General features: G+C 42.3%; 1 protein-coding gene across 4 annotated transcripts in view; it reads left to right on the top strand.

Annotated features, from left to right (window-relative positions):
* LOC138743325 (kelch-like protein 3) overlaps window positions 1-18541 on the top strand; it is a 169615-nt gene that overhangs the window by 121801 nt on the left and 29273 nt on the right. The gene's annotated exons all lie outside the window — the stretch shown is intronic.

Genomic DNA, 18541 nt, shown 5'->3' with positions numbered 1-18541 from the left:
AAAGATTGAAGAATTCACAATACAGGATCTCTGGAGAATGTAAGCATCTTTCACAAGTAGGTGTTAATTGAACTGACATCATAAAATGCTTGACCATTGTCTTGCTGGAGTCATGCTGTCTATCAGTACCCTTTCTGCAAAGTGCTCACAGAAAGGTCAATTCTGGATTTTTGCTGGAGAAGGTGGAGGTTTTGCAAGACATGAGTCACAAGCTCTTTTTGGAGTTTCAGTTGGAAAAGAGAGTTAACAGCTCAGTCAGTCAGTGTGTGGGACACTGACAAGTAACTGAAAAGTGCAATCCAGGGAAAACTGTTTGAAACTGATGAAAGCAAGTTCCAGAGCAGTAGATGGCTGAAAGTGCTATCTGTCTGATGTTCCTCTTGAAATAGAGGAAGGATTGGAACTCTGTGGTAGTTTGAAGAAAGAGGTTACCATCTAGAAGACCCTGATGGGGCAAGTTTCATCAGCGAGACCCTGAGGAGACTAGTGGTGGTACCTCAGTATTGGAAATCCTGGAACAACAAATATCTCTCTCTGCAAACCCTACAAGAACCTTCCTGAGCAGTAAACATTTACCTTTCAAGCTCCAAGCCTGGTGAACTTTATACATGTTAAATTCTGTGCACATTATGGTGATTGCCTGCAACCAGAGAACTTGAAAGAAGGAGAAGTGAGATTGAACTGTGAACCAAAGAACTTTTCTTGAATTTACACACACATTACATACACGTGTACTTAGAATTAGAAAGGGGTAATTTGGGTTAGTATATAGTATAAGTATAGAGTTAAGTTAATGTTTGATTCTTTTTTCATGTTTGAAGTTGATTAAAAATAACTTCTGTTTTGAAAGCCACTTGTCTTGTTGAATGTCTATTGCTGCTGGGTTTTGAGGTCCTTTGGGCTCGTAGCACAGTGGATAACTGTTTGTCAGGCTGGAGGCCAGTAACAAGCGGTGTGCCTCAGGGTTCTGTATTGGGTCCCTTGCTGTTTGTCATTTACATTAATGATCTGGATGATGGGGTAGTAAAATGGATAAGTAGATATGCGGATGATACTAAAATAGGTGGAATTGTGGATAATGAAGAAGGGTTTCAAAGATTGCAAAAGGATTTGGACTGCGGAGAAAAGTGGGCTGAAAGATGGCAGATGGAGTTTAATGCTGAGAAGTGTGAAGTGCTTTATTTTGGAAGAAATAATCAAAACAGGACATATGTAGTAAATGGGAGGGCATTGAAGAATGCAATGGAGCAGGAAGATCTAGGAATAATGGTGCATCGTTCCCTGAAGGTAGAATCTCATTTGGATAGGGTGGTGAAGAAGGTTTTTAGTATGCTGGCCTTTATAAATCAAGGCATAGAATACAGGAGTTGGGAGGTGAAGCTGAGACTGTTTAAGGCATTGGTGAGGCCAAATTTGGAATACTGTGTGCAGTTCTAGTCACCAAATTATAGGAAGGATATCAGCGAGGTAAATAGAGTGCAGAGAAGGTTTACGAAAATGTTACCTGGGTTTCAGAATCTAGATTACAAAGAAAGATTGAGTAGATTAGTTCTTTATTCCTTGGAGCATAAAAGGTTGAGGGGGGATTTGATAGAGATACTTAAGATTATGAGGGGGATAGATAGAGTTAATGAGGATAGGCTTTTTCCATTGAGATTGAAACAAGAGGTCATGAGTTAAGGATCAAAAGTTTAGAAGTAACATGAGGAGGAACGTCTTCATTTAGAGAGTGGTGGCTGAGTGGAATGAGCTTCTGGGAGAAGTAGTGGCGGCAGGATCCATTTTGTTATTTAAGGAAAAATTGGATAGGTATATGGATGGGAGGGGAATGGAGGGTTATGGGCAAAGTGCAGATAGGTGGGACTAGAGGAGAGTACTTGGTTCGGTGCAGACTAGAAGGGCCCAGGTGGCCTGTTTCTGTGCTGTAATTGTTATATGGTTATATGATATCACAGTCGTGGGTTGTATAAAAGGGGGCAATGAGTCAACACAGAGGAGGGGGATAACTTGGGTGAATGGCACACCAACAGCAACCTTGCAATCAGTGTCAGCAAAACCAAGGAGCTAATTATTGACTTCAGGAAGGGAAAATCAGAAATTTATGATCCAGTGATCATTGGGGATCAGGGGTTGAGAGGGTGAGCAAAACTAAGTTCGTAGGAGTCACTATCTCTGAGGATATTTCAGGACCCATTCACTAATGGTATCATGAAGAAAGCATGTCAGTGGCTCTACATCCTTAGGAGTTTGTGGAGGTTTGGCATGACATCAGAAACCTTGGCAAATTTCTGCAGATTTGTGGTGGAGAGTGTGCTGACAGGTTGCATCATGGTCTGGTATGGGTACACTAATGCCCCTTAGCATAAAGCCCTGCAAAAAGTAGTGGACATAGCCTGGGAGATCACAGGTAAAACCCTCCCCACCATCAAGAACACTACAGGGACTGCTGCCCTCGTAGAGCAGCAGCAATCATCAAGGATCCACACCACCCAGCACATGCCGTTTTCTCACTGATACCATCAGGAATGAGATATAAGTGCCTCAAGGCTCACGCCACCAATTTCAGGAACAGCTACTATCCCTCTACCATCAGATTCTTCAATAACAAACTCAATCCGAGTCTTACTTAAGGATTCTTTTGCCCTTTATTGATTTTTTTTTTCTCTGCATTGCACAGAGTTTGTTTACTTTTTATTTGTTTACGTATCTACGTTGAATCAGTTTTTTTGCACTGCAAATAAGTAGTAATTCTTCCCCACCTACAGGAAAAAGAATCTCAGGGTTGTATGTGATATCATGTATCATAACCCTTCCTAAGAGGAAATTTTACATCATCAGAGCTTGCTTATTGTTACGAACTAACAAATTTTGTTATGGACTAACAAAGGAACAGCAATGGAAATTTCGCCAGACAATGGTAAATTCAAATAATAGTTTTTATTCAACTATTAATAACATAACATTTCATACTTAACTCTAAATTTAACTCCACTATGCACAAATGTAAAATGTATGTGTGTGTGGCCAAATCATAAACCATTATAGTTTAGGCATAATTTTGAAAAGTCAGTTTTAAATTTCAGCATCAAACATCTTATGTTGAACTTGGAAGATTTTTAAGTTGCAGTTCAGAAGTCATTATGAAGTTTTTTTTCTTTTTAAATCTTTTTAATTGGTTTTTATAAGAAATACAGTACAATGAAGAAAAGGGAATGAAACGGAAAATAGAATATCACATACATGTTTATATCTGTATAAAAACTTCAAACATTATAAACTTGGCCCCTCCTCCACTGCAAAAAAAATCAAAAATAAAACTAATAAAAACCAGCTGAGCAGCTTATACTGATATATTTTGTAGTTTTTGGATAAAAAAAAACAAGGTAAAACTAAATCTCATCTGGAAGAGTAAATACATCTAATTACATTAGAAACATTTACATCATATGAAAATAAAACATAAAAGGTCACCATGTATCTTCAAATTTCACCGATGAATCAAATACATGATATCTAATTTTTTCTAAGCTTAGACAAGACATCATATGAGATAACCATTGAAACACTCTTGGAGGTTTGAATGGGACGGTTTTTCTAGCCAACAATCCATTGAAAAGGTACAGAAAAACTCTGGGTCAATATCTCTGAAAATTTGGGTCGTAGCTCCACCTGGAGTATAGTTGAAAAGATATTTAAAAAATTTCTTTCCATTGGTTTTCTAAGGATGAACAAGACCAAAACATGTGTTAATGCAGCAATATCAGATTTGCATCTGTCACAAATAGGGTTAATATTAGAAAAAATACTAGCCAGTTTATCTTTGGACATGTGATCATGAAGCACCACTTTGAATTGGATTAATCAATGTTGGGCACATATAGAAGATCTATTTACCAGTTTAAAAATCTTGTCCCATAGATCCTCAGATAAGGGTCTTGCAAGTTCCAGTTCCCAAGTCTTTTTAATCTTGTCATGAAATACTGGATGCAATTTTAATAATCTATGTATATGTTACAAGCCCAAAGGACTCAAAATCGAACAGCAACAGAAATTCACCAAGACAATGGCTACTTAAACAAAACTGGTTTTATTTTCTTAATACGTAATAATATCAAAATTTATTACTATTAACTTAGCCCCTTCTAATTCTAAGTGCATGTATATGTAAAATTTGTGTTCATGAAATTTCTTTTTCACTGTCTTATCATTCACTTTTTACTTCTCCATTGGTATCAGGCAATCTTCCATACTGTTGCCCAGAACTGAACAAATATTATATTCACAGGGCTCTGGTGCTTTAACTTAAGTTATTACTGCTTAGGAGGGTCTTTGTTGGTCTCAGAGAGATGTTCGTTAGACGGACAAACTTATGCCCTTCAATCAGCAACTGAACTTTCCCCCTCTTGGCTTTTTCCAAAAGATAACCTCTTCTAGGTTACCACAAGGAGTTCGTATTTTTCCCCAATTCCAGGAGAAACACAATAACCAGCCACAAGCTCTGCAATTGACTACAGAGATTTAGAATAGGCTGAACTCAGAACTCAAACCCATCTTGAAATGGGATCTTGCAGCAGGTCTGTCACTTGAAGCCTTCTCACGAACTGTTGCAGAATTCTCTGACAATCAATGGATGTTTTCTCTGTGTTTGCAAAACCATGTAGCTCCTCTTAAGACAGCAAACTCCAACCAGACATTTAAAACTCTAGCACCAGTTTAGAAGCAAAGGAGTTCTCAGTTCTTGAGCCTGGACATTTCAAACATGCTGGTCTATTAACACCTACTTGTGAAACTCTCACAAGCACTTTCCATTGAGGAAAGTTAACTGTAGACACAAAGCCTACTCCTTGCATATCTTTTGCATGGCAAATGAGATGTTTGTGAAATGTGACCTGATAACAAAACCTCAAAATCTTACCATTTTGAGATATATTTTATCATAATTTTATTAACTTATAGTGCGATCAATGACCACTCACAGGCACGAAGTAAAGGCCAAAGGCTTTATTAATCTAAAGATCCAAGCATGCCTCAGCATGCTACTGGCTCAAATCCAAGGGCAGGTATGAGGGAGGAGACTTGGGCTCTCGGCCTTTATTAGGGGTCTTAAGGGGAGCAGGCAGACCAGCCTGCCCAGCTCAGAGGCGAACGTGCCTGCAATACCATGTTCCATCACATTCACCCCTCCCTTTTAGATAGAGTCTGGTGGGGTGATGCAGGGCACTGTCTTTATAGTCCCATGAGTTGGACAGCAACGTTGATAGGTTTAGTCTTTCCAGTGGTTTTACCCTTCGTTGGGACCTCCACAGTCCACTGGCTATGTTTCTTGCTTCCGCAGCCTGAAGGCTCGGTCACTGGGCTGGCTGTTGGGGGGGGGCTGAACCATGTCAGTGTCTCCCAGATCTGTGGGAGTGGGGAGGGAGGGAGGGTTAGTCAATAACCAAGGAGGGGAATCCTCCAGTGGGGGGAAACATTGGGGAGGCTGTGCTGGGGTGGGATCTCTAAGTCCTCAACCTGGGTGTTCCCTGGGGCTGGTTGGTCGCTGCTCAAGAGTATCGGATGCATCTCCCATGCTGGGATGACTGCTTGCGCCAGGTCCCAGATGGATACTGTGTTGTCCTGTCCATCTGGGTACCTTACCAGCGCATTCTGGGGGTTTACATACAGCAGGTGCACTTCCTCCACCAGTGGATCCATCTTGTGGGTTCTAACATGCTTCCGGGGGAGCACGATCCCAGGGGCCATCAGCCAGACCACCAGCATGGTCCCTGACGCCGACCTCCTAGGAAGGAGAGCAATCTTTCATGGGGGCATTACATTTATAGCAGTACAGAGTCGGGACCTAATGGCATGCAGCGCTTCCAGGAGTACCTTTTGCTTTTAGGACCAAGAGGATTGCCCTCCAAATGGCTCTTTTTTCCCACTCTACCAGGCCATTCCCTCAGGGGTTGTATCTGGTGGTTCTACTCGCCGCTACATCGCACTCATAAATGCTGAACCCCGCTTGTTATGCATGTATGCGGGGTAGCCAAACAGTGAATATGGTGCATAGTGTTTTAATGACAGTGGCTGTGGTCATGTGTGGGCAGGGAATGGCAAATGGGAAGCGTATTCGTCCACAATGTTCAGGAAATAGTTGTTCTGATTTGTGGGAGGGGCCCCTTGAAGTCTATGCTGAGATGTTCAAAGGGGCGAGTGGCCTTAATGAGATGGGCTCTTTCTGGCCTGTAAAACTGCAGCTTGCATTCCGCACAGAGTGGGCAATTGTGTGTCAGTTTTCTGATTTCCTCCACCGAGTAGGGAAGGTTACAGGCCCTCATGAAGTTGTAAAGTCTTGTGACCCCGGGGTGGCAGAGCTATTGTGGAGGGCATGGAGGTGAAGTATTTTGCAATTTCAATCACCATGTCAATTTGGGGTAGAGGGTAGGCATCCAATAGGGTGAACCAGTTGATGGTTTGACTGTAGTTAGTCACCATCCGGTTCTTTTCTGCCCCCTTTACCATCAGTACTTGTGCCATCCATGGACTATTACTGGGCTCTATTATGCCCTCCCTCAGCAACCATTCCATCTTGGACTTGATGAATCCCCTGTCCTCCAGGCTTTACCATATACTCTTAGTGGCTTCTGGCCTACAGTTTGGGGTGAGGTTTTGGAACAGTGGGGGTGGAAGGACCCATCGGTTGGTAGCACTGTCCAACCTTCAGGTGCATGATTGGGTCTCTCCAGGAAAGGGGGCAGAACCTCCTGGAACTGGTTGTTCCTGCCTCTGAGCGGAGGATGGGAGCTGTCAAACTGCATCAGCACCCCTTTTAGTTGGCACTAGAAATCCAGTCCCAATTTGATAGGGGTGCAGAGATGGAGCATCACCAGCAGTCTGAAATTTTTGAACTTCATTCCCCCCATGGTTAGGTTCACGGAGCACTTCCCGTGGATTTCTGTCAAGAGGGTCTTGGAGGCTAGTGAGGGGACATGGTCAGGGAGTAACGTTTGGCGGAGCTCAGGAGCATGAAACTCTCTGTGCTCCCCATGTCGAATAGGCAACTTGTGATGTGACCGTTTACCTCTATATCCATCATGGAACCTCCCAGCTGGTGTGGTTGACTCTGGTCCAAGATGATCAAAGCTAATGTCTGACCCGCTGCTGCCATGAGTTGAGTTGGCAGCTGCCAAGATGATCGCCCATGAGATCGTGAAGATGGCCGCCCCCATGGATCGCACGTGGTGGAGTTGGAAGTGCAGCTGGCAGTGATGGCCCTCCTTGTCGTGACGTGGACCCCAAAGTTAGTTTCTCCGCAACTGGAAATCATGACTGGAGCTGCTCAGTCCAAAATGGCAAAGCAGGTCGTGAGCCGCACGCAGCACTGCTCACGGGGGGGCTTATATTGGCATACCCTTCCGTAATGCCCTTTTCACCAGCAGGTTATGCTACATACAGGACAGTACTTTTGTGGATGCTTGCTCTGGCCACAGTAGTTGCAGCTTGTGTGCCTGGCATTTGCGGTGGCAGTCAGTGACAGGGGCCCTGAATCCCAAAATGGTGCCACCCATTCTGCATATCTGGTGGCTGCGTAACCCATGGCGTAAGCCTCTGCATTCTTTTGGGCTATTTTCATGGCCCAGGCCATCTGCATGACTTCCTGTTGGGACCGGTTGCCCTTCTCCAGGAGTCATTCGTGGATGTGCTGGGAGGGGAATCCACCAACCAGCCTATCACGGGTGAGCTCCTCCTGGTACTCTGCTGCTGTCACGTCCCGGCACCCGCAGTCTTGTCCCAACTCCCACATGAACTCGTTGACTGACTCACCTGGGCCTTGGTGTCGGGAGCCAAGCTGGAAGTACGCATACGTGGCGTGGCGTTCCTCAGTGCTCTGTACTGTTGCCGGAGCAGGGCCATCGCCTCTTCATACCCCATGCAATTGCAGATCAATTGGTACGCGCGATGGCCTACTGCTGCGAATAGTAGATCATACTTATCGCTGTCTGCTGTGACTTAGTGGCGTCTCATGTAGATCTTCAAGCAGTGTAGCCACATGTCGAATTTTATGGAGGCCTCTGGGTCTTTCAGGTTGATCTTCACCTTCTCCAACTGAATCACCTAGTCCATGGCGCTTAAAATTTTAGATCAATAAATTGTAGCATGATCAATGACCACTCATGGACACGAAGTAAGGGCCAAAGGCTTTAATGATCTAAAGATCCAAGCATGCCTCAGCATGCTGCTGGCTCAAATTCAAGGGCAGGTATGAGGGAGGAGACTAGGGCTCTTGCTTGGCCTTTATTAGGGGTCTTAAGGATTAATACTTTCTGATATGGATTCAATTGAAAAATATCATCTAAATCTGGTGGATATCAAATGGAAAATCCTGCAAAATGGTATTTAAGAAATTTCTAATCTGGTTAAAAAGATTGAATATTTGGTAAGTCGTATTTACTTGCATACTGTTCAAAAGACATTAAACAATCTTCCTTAAATAAATTTGTATAAGAAACAATATATTTGCTTTTTCATATAGAGGAAGATTGATCAATGGTCAAAAAAAGTAATTGAGAGATAGCACTAGTTTTTAAAAAAAATAAATCCTAAATTGGAACCAGATTCGCAATATATGTTTGAGTTTTGGATTAGATATATTCTTATTGATCTTGAAAAAGCTAATGGAAGAGAGGCCCCCAATAAAGAGGACACTGAATACTGCTGTATAGATCTCAATTCTAAATCTGTCCATAATGGACGATCCAATTTATCAGAATAAAAAACTCCAAGAAGTTAGATAATGAATATTAATAGCCTAGCAATAAAATCTAAAATTTAATAGGGCCATACCTCCATTTTTTTCAATTTTTTGTTCTAGGGTTTTTGTTCTTCCAAATAAAGGAAGAAACTTTTGAGGATGAAAACTGGAATTCCTTGAATAAATATAAAAACTTAGGTAATGTTATTATTTTAACTGCATTAATGCAGCCTATTAAAGATGATGATAAAGGAATCCATGTAGGAAAAAACAATCTTACATACTCAAATAGAGGAGAAAAATTGAATGTATATTAATCAGAAAAAGTCCACTTTCATGGAAGTTTATATTCTGAGAAAGAGCTGAATCGAGAAAACACAGATAACATAACTGGAATAGATCTTTCAGGATCTGAAATACAAACTAATGTCATCTGCATATAAAGAAACCTTACGAGTTACTCTGATTCTGACAATCCCTTGAACCTCATGATGATCTCTAAGGGCTATTGCCAGAGGTTCTAAAGCTAAATCAAATAGCATGGGGCTAAGGGACATCCTTGTCTACTGTAGTGAAGGGGGTGTATAGATCAATTTAATCCATGATATAAAGCCCATACCAAAACTAAATCTCCTTAATGTTTCAAATAAATAGTTCCACTCCACTCTGTCAAAAGCCTTTTCAGCCACTAGAGATATTACACATTCTGGAATTGTGTCTGAAGGGGAATACCCCATCTCCATTTCACAAACCTCAAATTCCATTCTATGTTTCTCTAGCTCACCCTGTTCCAACTGTAACTACTGCTTAAGAGGTTTACTCTCAGAAAATTGTTTTAACTCCTTCTCTTCAAAAAACCTCTCTTTTACATATTGTTCAGGTATAATTCTTTGGATTGAGGCATACGCACCAAGACGAATGTGGAAGACACACACACGAGGAGTTGAAATTGATGACTGCTTTATTGCACTGGCAGCTCTGCTGATATTGGCCCCTGGCACTGACGTCAGGGCCTCACATCATCGGAGTGCCGACTTCGGGTTTGCCGGCATTTCCACCAGAGTTCCTGTCTTCCTGCTGTGTGGAGGTCATCTGGGACGACGGCCATTGTCAACCCCAGGTCCATGCAGTTGCCATGTTTGTTGGCCATTTTGCGGGCCGGTTCACGTCTCCATGTATGGGCTGCTACACGACCCCTCCCCAGAGCCGACGACCAGGCCATTGTCCATAGCCTTTGGTGGCTTGCCCCTGCGTCGCAAGGGCGGAGTGGAGACCAGCTCATCACAGTCCAGATATGCCGGTTTGAGGCGGTTTACAGTAGTTTCCTCCTTACTGCTGTTGTCAAGGATGAAAGTTGAGCTATTGTCTCTAATTGTAGGCCCCTTGTAGGGTCATTGTAATGGCAGTCTATGCACACCCCTCCTCACAAACACATACCAGCAAGTCCTTAGGTCAGTCGGGACGCTATGCTTGGGCTGGTTGTGCGGTTGGGGTTGCCGCAGGACCAAGGACCCCAGTTTCTGCGGCAGGCTCTCGAGGTTAGCCGCGAGGTCTTCTGGGCATTTATTGGGGGCCAGTAACTCCCCAGGGATTATTAAAGGCGTGCTGTAGACCATCTCTGCTGCTGAGGCATTGAAGTTCTCCTTTGGCACGGTATAGATTCCCAGCAGGATCCAAGGCAGTTTGTCCGCCCAGTTGGGACCCTTCAGCCAGGCTATCAAGGCTGCTTTGAGATGCCTATGGAAGTACTCCACCAACCCATTGACCTGTGGGTGATACGCCACAGTATGGTGGAGTTGCATCTCCAGAAAGTTTGCCAGCTCCACCCAGAGTCTGGTTTTTTACCCTGTCTTTTTTTTAAACTTTATTTAAGATTTTATAACATGAATAACATATAGGATTACATTAAAAAGATTAAGAATAAAATAATAAAATTACAATACAGTATCAGTAATCTAAATAAACTATACCCTCCCCAATAATTATTACACATTAATAACCCAACTCAAATTAGTCCAACCCCCCCTTTTTCCCCCCAAAATAAAGAGTGAAGAATTAATAAAGTTAATAATATATGTGAGAAAAAAAACCCACTTACAAAAAAAAACAAAAACATAACCGATTAAAATACTAACAAAAAGAAAAGTAATTAATACTAAGATATCAGACTTAAAAAACATATTTAAATCAAACTTAAATGCATATATTTAACAAACAGAGTTAAGATGAAACATATATTTAACTCAAACTTAATATAAAAAATTAGTAAATTTAATAACATTGTCTATCAAAAATTCTTAAACAATAATCAATTCTTAAAAAAAGATTGTAGCATGAAAAAAAAGATGAAAAATAACTTTCTCTATAGAGATAAACCAAATATCTACTAACTTCACATCTATCATCATATTAGTCACATAAACCACCATCTTAAAACAAAATTCAAACCTCATTAAGCATTGTACAATTCAATTTTAGTACTCTTCCACCATTTTTCCCTTTTACTCTTGAATAGTTGTCCAATAAAAGCTCCAATACCACATTTAAATATCCCCAATCATTACGTTAAAATTCAGATATCCAAATAATAAAAACACATCTACAACGAAATCTACATCTTCAACAGATGGAACCTAAACCACAAACAAAATTCAAGCCTCATTAAGAATTGTACAATTCAATTTATAACTTTCACCATTATTCCCTTCGTTCTATAACTAAAATAGCAAAATAATATACACCAGAATTACCACTCCTTTCATCTTAAAGTTAAAGAAAAAATATTAAAAAAAACTTATCCATCCTATTCACATTAAAATTTCAAATATTCCTTATCTACTGAATAAACTTTACAAAAAAACCACATCAATTTTTAGTTTTTTAAACAATCAAATACTTTCTTATGCTTTTTTTTACATAAACAAAAAAAAAATCCCTTCACTCTTTAATCTAATAATACAAAAAAAAAAGGAAAAAAAACGGGTAGGAGGTTAAAAATACCCCCTCCCGTCTAAACCGCGCAATGCGGTAACTCCCAAAAAAAAAATGGGTGTGAGATAACTCACATGTAGCAGATGACTTTCAGGAAATGAACTCTCATTTCATCTTAAACTAACATCATCATTATTTAATATCCCTTTTTTAAAAAAAAAATTAGAAAAAAAAGGACAACTCTTCTTTTAATCAGCTCCAACTGCCGAGTCACCATTACGACCATTCCTTCTTGGAGCACGGCTCTTTTCTTCCATCTCGTGTCTCCTTAGAGATCGCGGCGGACTACTTCTCTGTTGAAACTGAGTAATTGGCGGCTCTTGAGCAAATGCTATAGCTTCCTTTGGAGAATCAAAGAACTTTGGTTGGCAACCATCTTGAAAAACCTTCAAAACAGCTGGATATCTAAAGGTTGCCTTGTAACCTTTCTTCCACAACAAATCTTTAGCAGGATTGAATTCCTGTCGTTAGAACATAACTTCTTGACTCAAATCCGCATAGAAGAAAACTCGATTATTTTGAATCATCAAGGGTGATTTTCTCTGTTGTGCATTTCTAATAGCCACTCGTAAAATTATTTCTCTGTCGTAATAATTCAAGCAACGAACCAAAACAGGTCTTGGACTTTGACCTGAAATAGGTCTTCTACGCAAGGCTCTGTGAGCACGTTCCAGTATTATACCTTCCGGGAAATGTTCTTGACCCAGCACCTGCGGAATCCATTAAGTAAAAAATTTTCTTGGGTCTGGTCCCTCCATACCTTCCGGCAAACCAATAATCTTTATATTGTTCCGTCTGGATTGGTTTTCCAAATAATCAATCTTTTTCACCAAATTTTTATTTTGAGTTTGTAAGTCTTCAACCATTTTGGTCACATCAAGAATTTGATCCCGTATTTCGTCTATATCTTCTTCACACGAATTAAATTTATCTCTCACTTCAAGCTTAAAAGCTCCAAACTCAGCCATCTGTTGAGAATGTATTTTCACCAGGGTATTAAACCTAGTACCAAGTTCAGTCATAATCTTGGATAATCCCTGCATTGTATAACATAATTTAGATTCAAGATTCACAAGAATCTTTTCAATTGGAAGAGATTCTGGCTCAACAGATTCCTGCTTCTTCTGCATAACCAAAGGATCTTCTGTTCCTTCCTTCATTCTTGTTGACTTCCTTGTAGTGTGACTGCATGTGGAAACTCCAGCCACAGCCTCTCCAGCAGTGACTGGAGGACGCTGGCCGGGGTTTTCCCCAGTCCATAATGTATTAAGTTCTCCCAGTACATCAAGTTGTATAGGTTCTTGTATCTCAAGAGGTGCAGTTTGCAGCGCCACCACTACAGTTGACAAATGCCTTTCCCCAGCCGGTGTTTCAGCTGGTAATACTTCAGCTGATGATACTACAAGCGGTTCATTCATAACATTGGTGTCAGATGCTACTGCGCATGTGCGAACCTGAGTAACTCTTTGTTCTAAAGGCTGTTTGGCGCCCTCTTTAGGGGACTCTACCGATGTAACATAGAGCTCTGCATCCGAACACTGTACCTCTCTCCTGGGATCCATTTCACGCTGAGTCCCGGTGTCTTTCCTGTAGGTAGGCTCCAAAACTTGAACATTTGGAAAATGTAGTTTTTTGATGATCTGTTGTCTTTTTTTTTGCTCTTTTCCACCAATTGTACCATCATAAGTTAAATTAACAGCACTGAAATTATCTAAACTTTTAAAGAATTTTAACGGGCATTTCTAGACAAAACAATAAGATAGAGTCAGGAGAGGACTGGAAAGCACGTCTGATCCTTACGCCATCTTGCCACGCCCCCCAAATGTTACCCTGTCTGAGGTGAGGTGCTCCAGGACCCCAAATCAGGACACCCACATGTCAACGGGTGCCCTGGCTCAGGTTTCTGAGGTGGTATCAGCCAGTGGGACTGCCTCCAGCCACCTCCTGGAGCGGTCTACCATGGTCAAGAGGTATCTTACCCCACAGAAATCTGACAATGGCCTCACTATATCAATGTGTACATGGCTGAACCTGCACCGCACCAGCTTAAAAGTCTGTGTGGGCTCTCCAGTATTAACCTGCACTTTGGAGGACTGACAGTTCATGCAAGTCTTGCCCCACTGGCTGACCTGTTTACGGAGGCCATGCCAGACAAACCTGTTAGCCACCATTTTGACCGTGGCTTGGATAGCGGGCTACGCTAGGTTGTGTATAGCCTCGAAAACCTGGCATCTCCATGCAGCCGGGACGATAGGGTGGGGGCTGCCGGCAAAAACATCACACAGCAGTGTCAGGTTACCTGAGCCAAACGGGATGTCCTTCAGCCTGAGACCAGAGACAGCTGTCCTGTAAGCGGGGATCTCAGAATCTTGTTGCTGTGCTTTGGTGAGGGCCATGTATTTGACCCCTTGGAATAGGGCATGTATCGACTCGATCAGGGGCGTGACAGAGTGTCAGCTACTGCGTTGTTTTTTCCCCGTGATATATTGAATGTCCATGGTAAATCTGGTCATGTAGGTCAAGTGTCTCTACTGTTAGGCCAACCACAGGTCCGAGACCTTATGGAAGGCGAAAGTCAGCGAACACCCTGAATTAATGGCCTTCCAAAAAGTAACGGAAATATCTTACCACCAGGAACATCGCTAATAGCTCCCAATCAAAAGTGCTGTATTTGAGTTCTGGTGGGGTGGGGGCGGAGGTGCCTGTTGATAAAGGCCAGGGGTTGCCACTGGCTCTCGAAGAGTTGTTCTAGCATGCCAGTAGGGGTATTGTTGTGCTGGAGGCATTAACAGAGCACCTTTGGCACTCTGGATTGTCTTGGAGGATTCCTTGTCCCAAGCAATGTCTTTTGCCTTGCTGGTCATCAGCGCAAAGAGAGGGTGCATGATGTGTGCCACTGCTGGTATGAACCTGTGGTAAAAGTTTATCATACTGGTGAATTCCTGAAGCCTTTTCACCGTGTGTGGTTTAGTGAAGTGCCAGACAGCCTCAACCTTCTCTGGGAGGGATGTAATCCTGTGCCCCAGGAAGTTGATGGTGTCCAGATTGAACTGGCACTAAGTGGATTGATGGTCAGCCCGAACTTGCTCATTTGGGTGCACAGGTATCACAGGTGGATGGTGTGGACTTTGCAGCTGCAGCTGGCGATGAGGATATTGTCTAAATACAGGAACACAAATGGGAGGTCCCGGCCCACTGCATCCATCAGTTGCTGGAAAGTTCTTGCTACATTTTTTAAACTGAAGGGCATGCAGAGAAATTCATACAACCCAAGAGGGTTTGTAATTGCAGTCTTGGGATGTCCTTGGGGTGAACTGGGATTTGGTGGTACTCCTGGATGAGGTCCATCTTGGAGAACACCCATGCAGTTTGATGGCAAAGTCTTGGATGTAGGGCATGGGATATCTATCAGGCATGGTGTCCTTGTTGAGGCAGCGGTAGTCCTCACGTGGTCCAACTCCCTGCTGATTTGGACATCATATGGAGGAGAGAGGCCCAGGGACTGTTGGAGGGTTGTAAAATCCCAAGCTCCTTCATATTTTTGAACTCCTCTTTCACCAAGCTGAGTTTGTTGGGAGGGAGTCAACATTGCCCTGGCATGGAGTGGGGGGTCCTCGGTCTGTATGCTTTGGCTCAGTGGTGGAGAACTGTGGCACCATTGTCAAGGGGATCTCTGCCAGGATGCAGGCGAATTCAATGTCTGAGAATGTTATAGAGTCCAGGTGGGGGGCAGGTAGATTGGCTTCTCCCCAGAGACAGAGTCTGAAAGGTTCTGACATGCATCAAGCACCTCAGTTAAGGTCGACTAACAAGCAGTGGACTTAAAGGAAGTCGGCCCCAAGGAGTGATACGAAGATAAAGGTCCATGTAAAGCGTCTGTTGCCGAAACGAAGGATGGTGAGGGTCCCGAAAGTTTGAATGCAGGAGCAGTTGACTGCCCTCAGTGTTGGGCTCTTCCCGCCGCTGCGGATGTTGAGGCCTGCAGGGATTAGGACATTTATCTTGTCGCCCGTGTCAACCAGGAAACGCCTTCCCGACTGAGTCTCAAAAGTGGAGGAGGCAATCACACAGGCCAACTGCTGTAGCCATTAATGATGGTTGACCAGGTCATTTCCCGAAAACCCACAAGATGGGCGGCATAGAAAGGCCTCAGCACCCCAACGCTGGTGGTAATAGCAGACTTGTTCCGGAGTGTTCACCTGCCTCTCTACTGGCCTTGATCTTTCTGGGAGCTGTTCATAGGTCTTGCTGATGTGGTCTATGATGCCATTGGTGTCTCTCCTTGCTCTCCAGAGCATGTCTGCCTGGGTGGCGATCCTCTGAGGGTCACTAAAGTCCTCGTTTGTGAGGAAGAGCCGTATATCCTCAGGCAGGTGCTTCAGAAGAGCAGGCAAGGCTTGCGGCCCTTGGTTAACGCAAGCATCTCACTTATTAGGGCGTATGGGGCCCTGTCCCCCAATCCATCCATGAGCAGCAATCAGGCGGCACGCTTATCCTGGGAAAGCCTGAAAGTGCAGGTTAGTAGTTAGTATGTTAGTGGTTAGTAGTTCTTTGAGGGCTTTGTATTTTCCTTCCGTAGGAAATCTACGACCTTTACTGCTGTGTCCTGATCAAGGGCACTCATATCATAGAAGTAGCGGGTGTCGTCGGTGGTAAAGCTGGAACTGAGCCTCGGCCCGCTCAAACAACATATGCGGTTATGACACCCAAAATGTCGGAAACCTGAGAGAGACCACATGGATAGTCACTGGCTCCATTTGATCCGTCATCTTTGGGTCCAGCTGCCGGTTGGACCTGTTGGGGTTACCAATGCAGTGTATGCCCTATGATGAGTGCAGAAGGAAGACACGCACATGTGGAGTCAAAATCAAAGATTGCTTTATTGCACTGGCAGCTCTGCTGTTATGGGCCCCTGGCACTGACGTTAGGACGCCATGTCATTGGAGCGCCGACCTCGGGTTGGTCGGCGTTCCTACCAAAGTCACCTGCGACGATAGCCGGTGTCACCCCCAGGTCCACGCGTTGGCTGTGCTCGTCAGCCATTTTGTGGGCTGGTTCATGTCTTTGTGCATGGGTCGCCACAGGATCTCCATATTTTTAATTGATGATTTTACCACCTCAGTTTCCAACTTTTAGGGTATAGTCACTGAATCATTTCTTCTGCAATCCTGCAGAGGTCGGTGATGCCAAAAACTTACCTAAATCCATTTCTGCTGTCTTTCCACACACAAGCCTTTTAATTGGCTTTCAAAAAGAAATTTAACCAAGCAAATCAAATATTAATCGATCAAATGAGCTCTCATTAAGCTCCAATTTTGGTTAGATCCCAGACACGAGCCCTTAATTTTGTTATGAACTAACAAAGGAACAGCAATGGAAATTTCACCAGACAATGGCAAATTCAAAATAATAGTTTTATTAAACTGTTAATCATCTACTATGCGCAAATGTAAAATATGCACATGTGGCAAAATCCTAAACAATTACAGTTTAGGCATAATTCTGAAAAGTCACTTTTAAATTTCAGCATCAAACAGCTTGTGTTGAACTTGAAGATTTTAAAATCACAGTTCAAAAATAATTACGAAGCATTTTGAAATATCATGTCTTCAGACCTCTTTAAACTCACAAATTTCTTGATGAGCTGTTTTTCAGAGATATTTCTTCAGTCGAATGATTTCACAAACTCCCTCTTATCTTGCCTAAGAGTTACGGAGTTTGTTTTCCATGATGATTTCTTTCTTAATTGAGAACGACTCTTCCATGGACCCACAAGCCTGCTCTCTTTTAAAATACCACTTTTGGTGTTTTTTTTACGGAGAGTACAGCCAGGTTTCCATCTCTAAAGGAAATATTGCTGCTTTCTCACTCCTGTATCTCACAGGATGGCCAAGTCTTCTTCAACTGACCCAAAATATCTCTGATTTTGATAATCTATCTTTGAAGTTCTTCTGAACCTTTTAAAATCTTCATGCTAAAAAGCATAATTTAATCTTTGTCTTCTCAAATTTAAAATCAAAGTAATTTTCTGTGTTTGATATTTATCTCCTACTTCTGAGCTGTCTGGTATGGACCAGCAAAATGGCTTCTCAAGAAAACAGTCCATTGTTCTCTTCTCAAGATTCATCTTAAACTCTTTTTCATCTCTCTGCTTCAAATGCAAACAGCAGACTTTCTGAATTTCAAAATGGTTTCTGTGTGTAATTATGTTTAAAATGCAAAAAAAAAGTCTCTGTTAATAGAGGCCAGCTGCCATCTTCAAAGAATATCTCTGTGTTTTTAAAATGCAAATGTGTGGTCGATGTGCCCCTGAAACCAAACCCACAAAATAACCTTACTAAGACATGTAAATATGAAATATAGTTTAACATTAAACTAAAGATTAATCATGGCAGAATTTCCTCACACTTAATTCTTTCCAAAAAATGTACTTTTGTGCAGATCATTTTCCCTATAATTTTAACATGGAATCTTTGGTACACTTGCAAATTAAGTTATAATTATTTGTCCCACTGTAACCTTTTTGCATTCTGTACATGAGACAATTAAATACAAGCTACCAGGGGAAGTGATGGTCCTGAGAACAATTATGAGATTTAAAAGACATTTCGACATGGATAGGAAAGGGTTAGATGATAGTAAAGGGTTAGATGACTATGGGTAAAGTGCAAGCAAATTGAACTAGCTCAGAAGGGCATCTTGTTTGGCAAGGATGAGTGAAGCCAAAGGACCTAGAATTTGTATAACATGCAAAGTCACTTGGTTATTGAGCCAAATGTCAAATTTTAGGAAATTAATATGTTCAGTCTGCATCTTATT

The sequence above is a fragment of the Narcine bancroftii genome, chromosome 9 (genome assembly GCF_036971445.1).
Source record: "Narcine bancroftii isolate sNarBan1 chromosome 9, sNarBan1.hap1, whole genome shotgun sequence".
NCBI classification, from domain to species: Eukaryota; Metazoa; Chordata; class Chondrichthyes; order Torpediniformes; family Narcinidae; genus Narcine; species Narcine bancroftii.
This window is presented reverse-complemented; position numbering and strand designations above follow the sequence as displayed.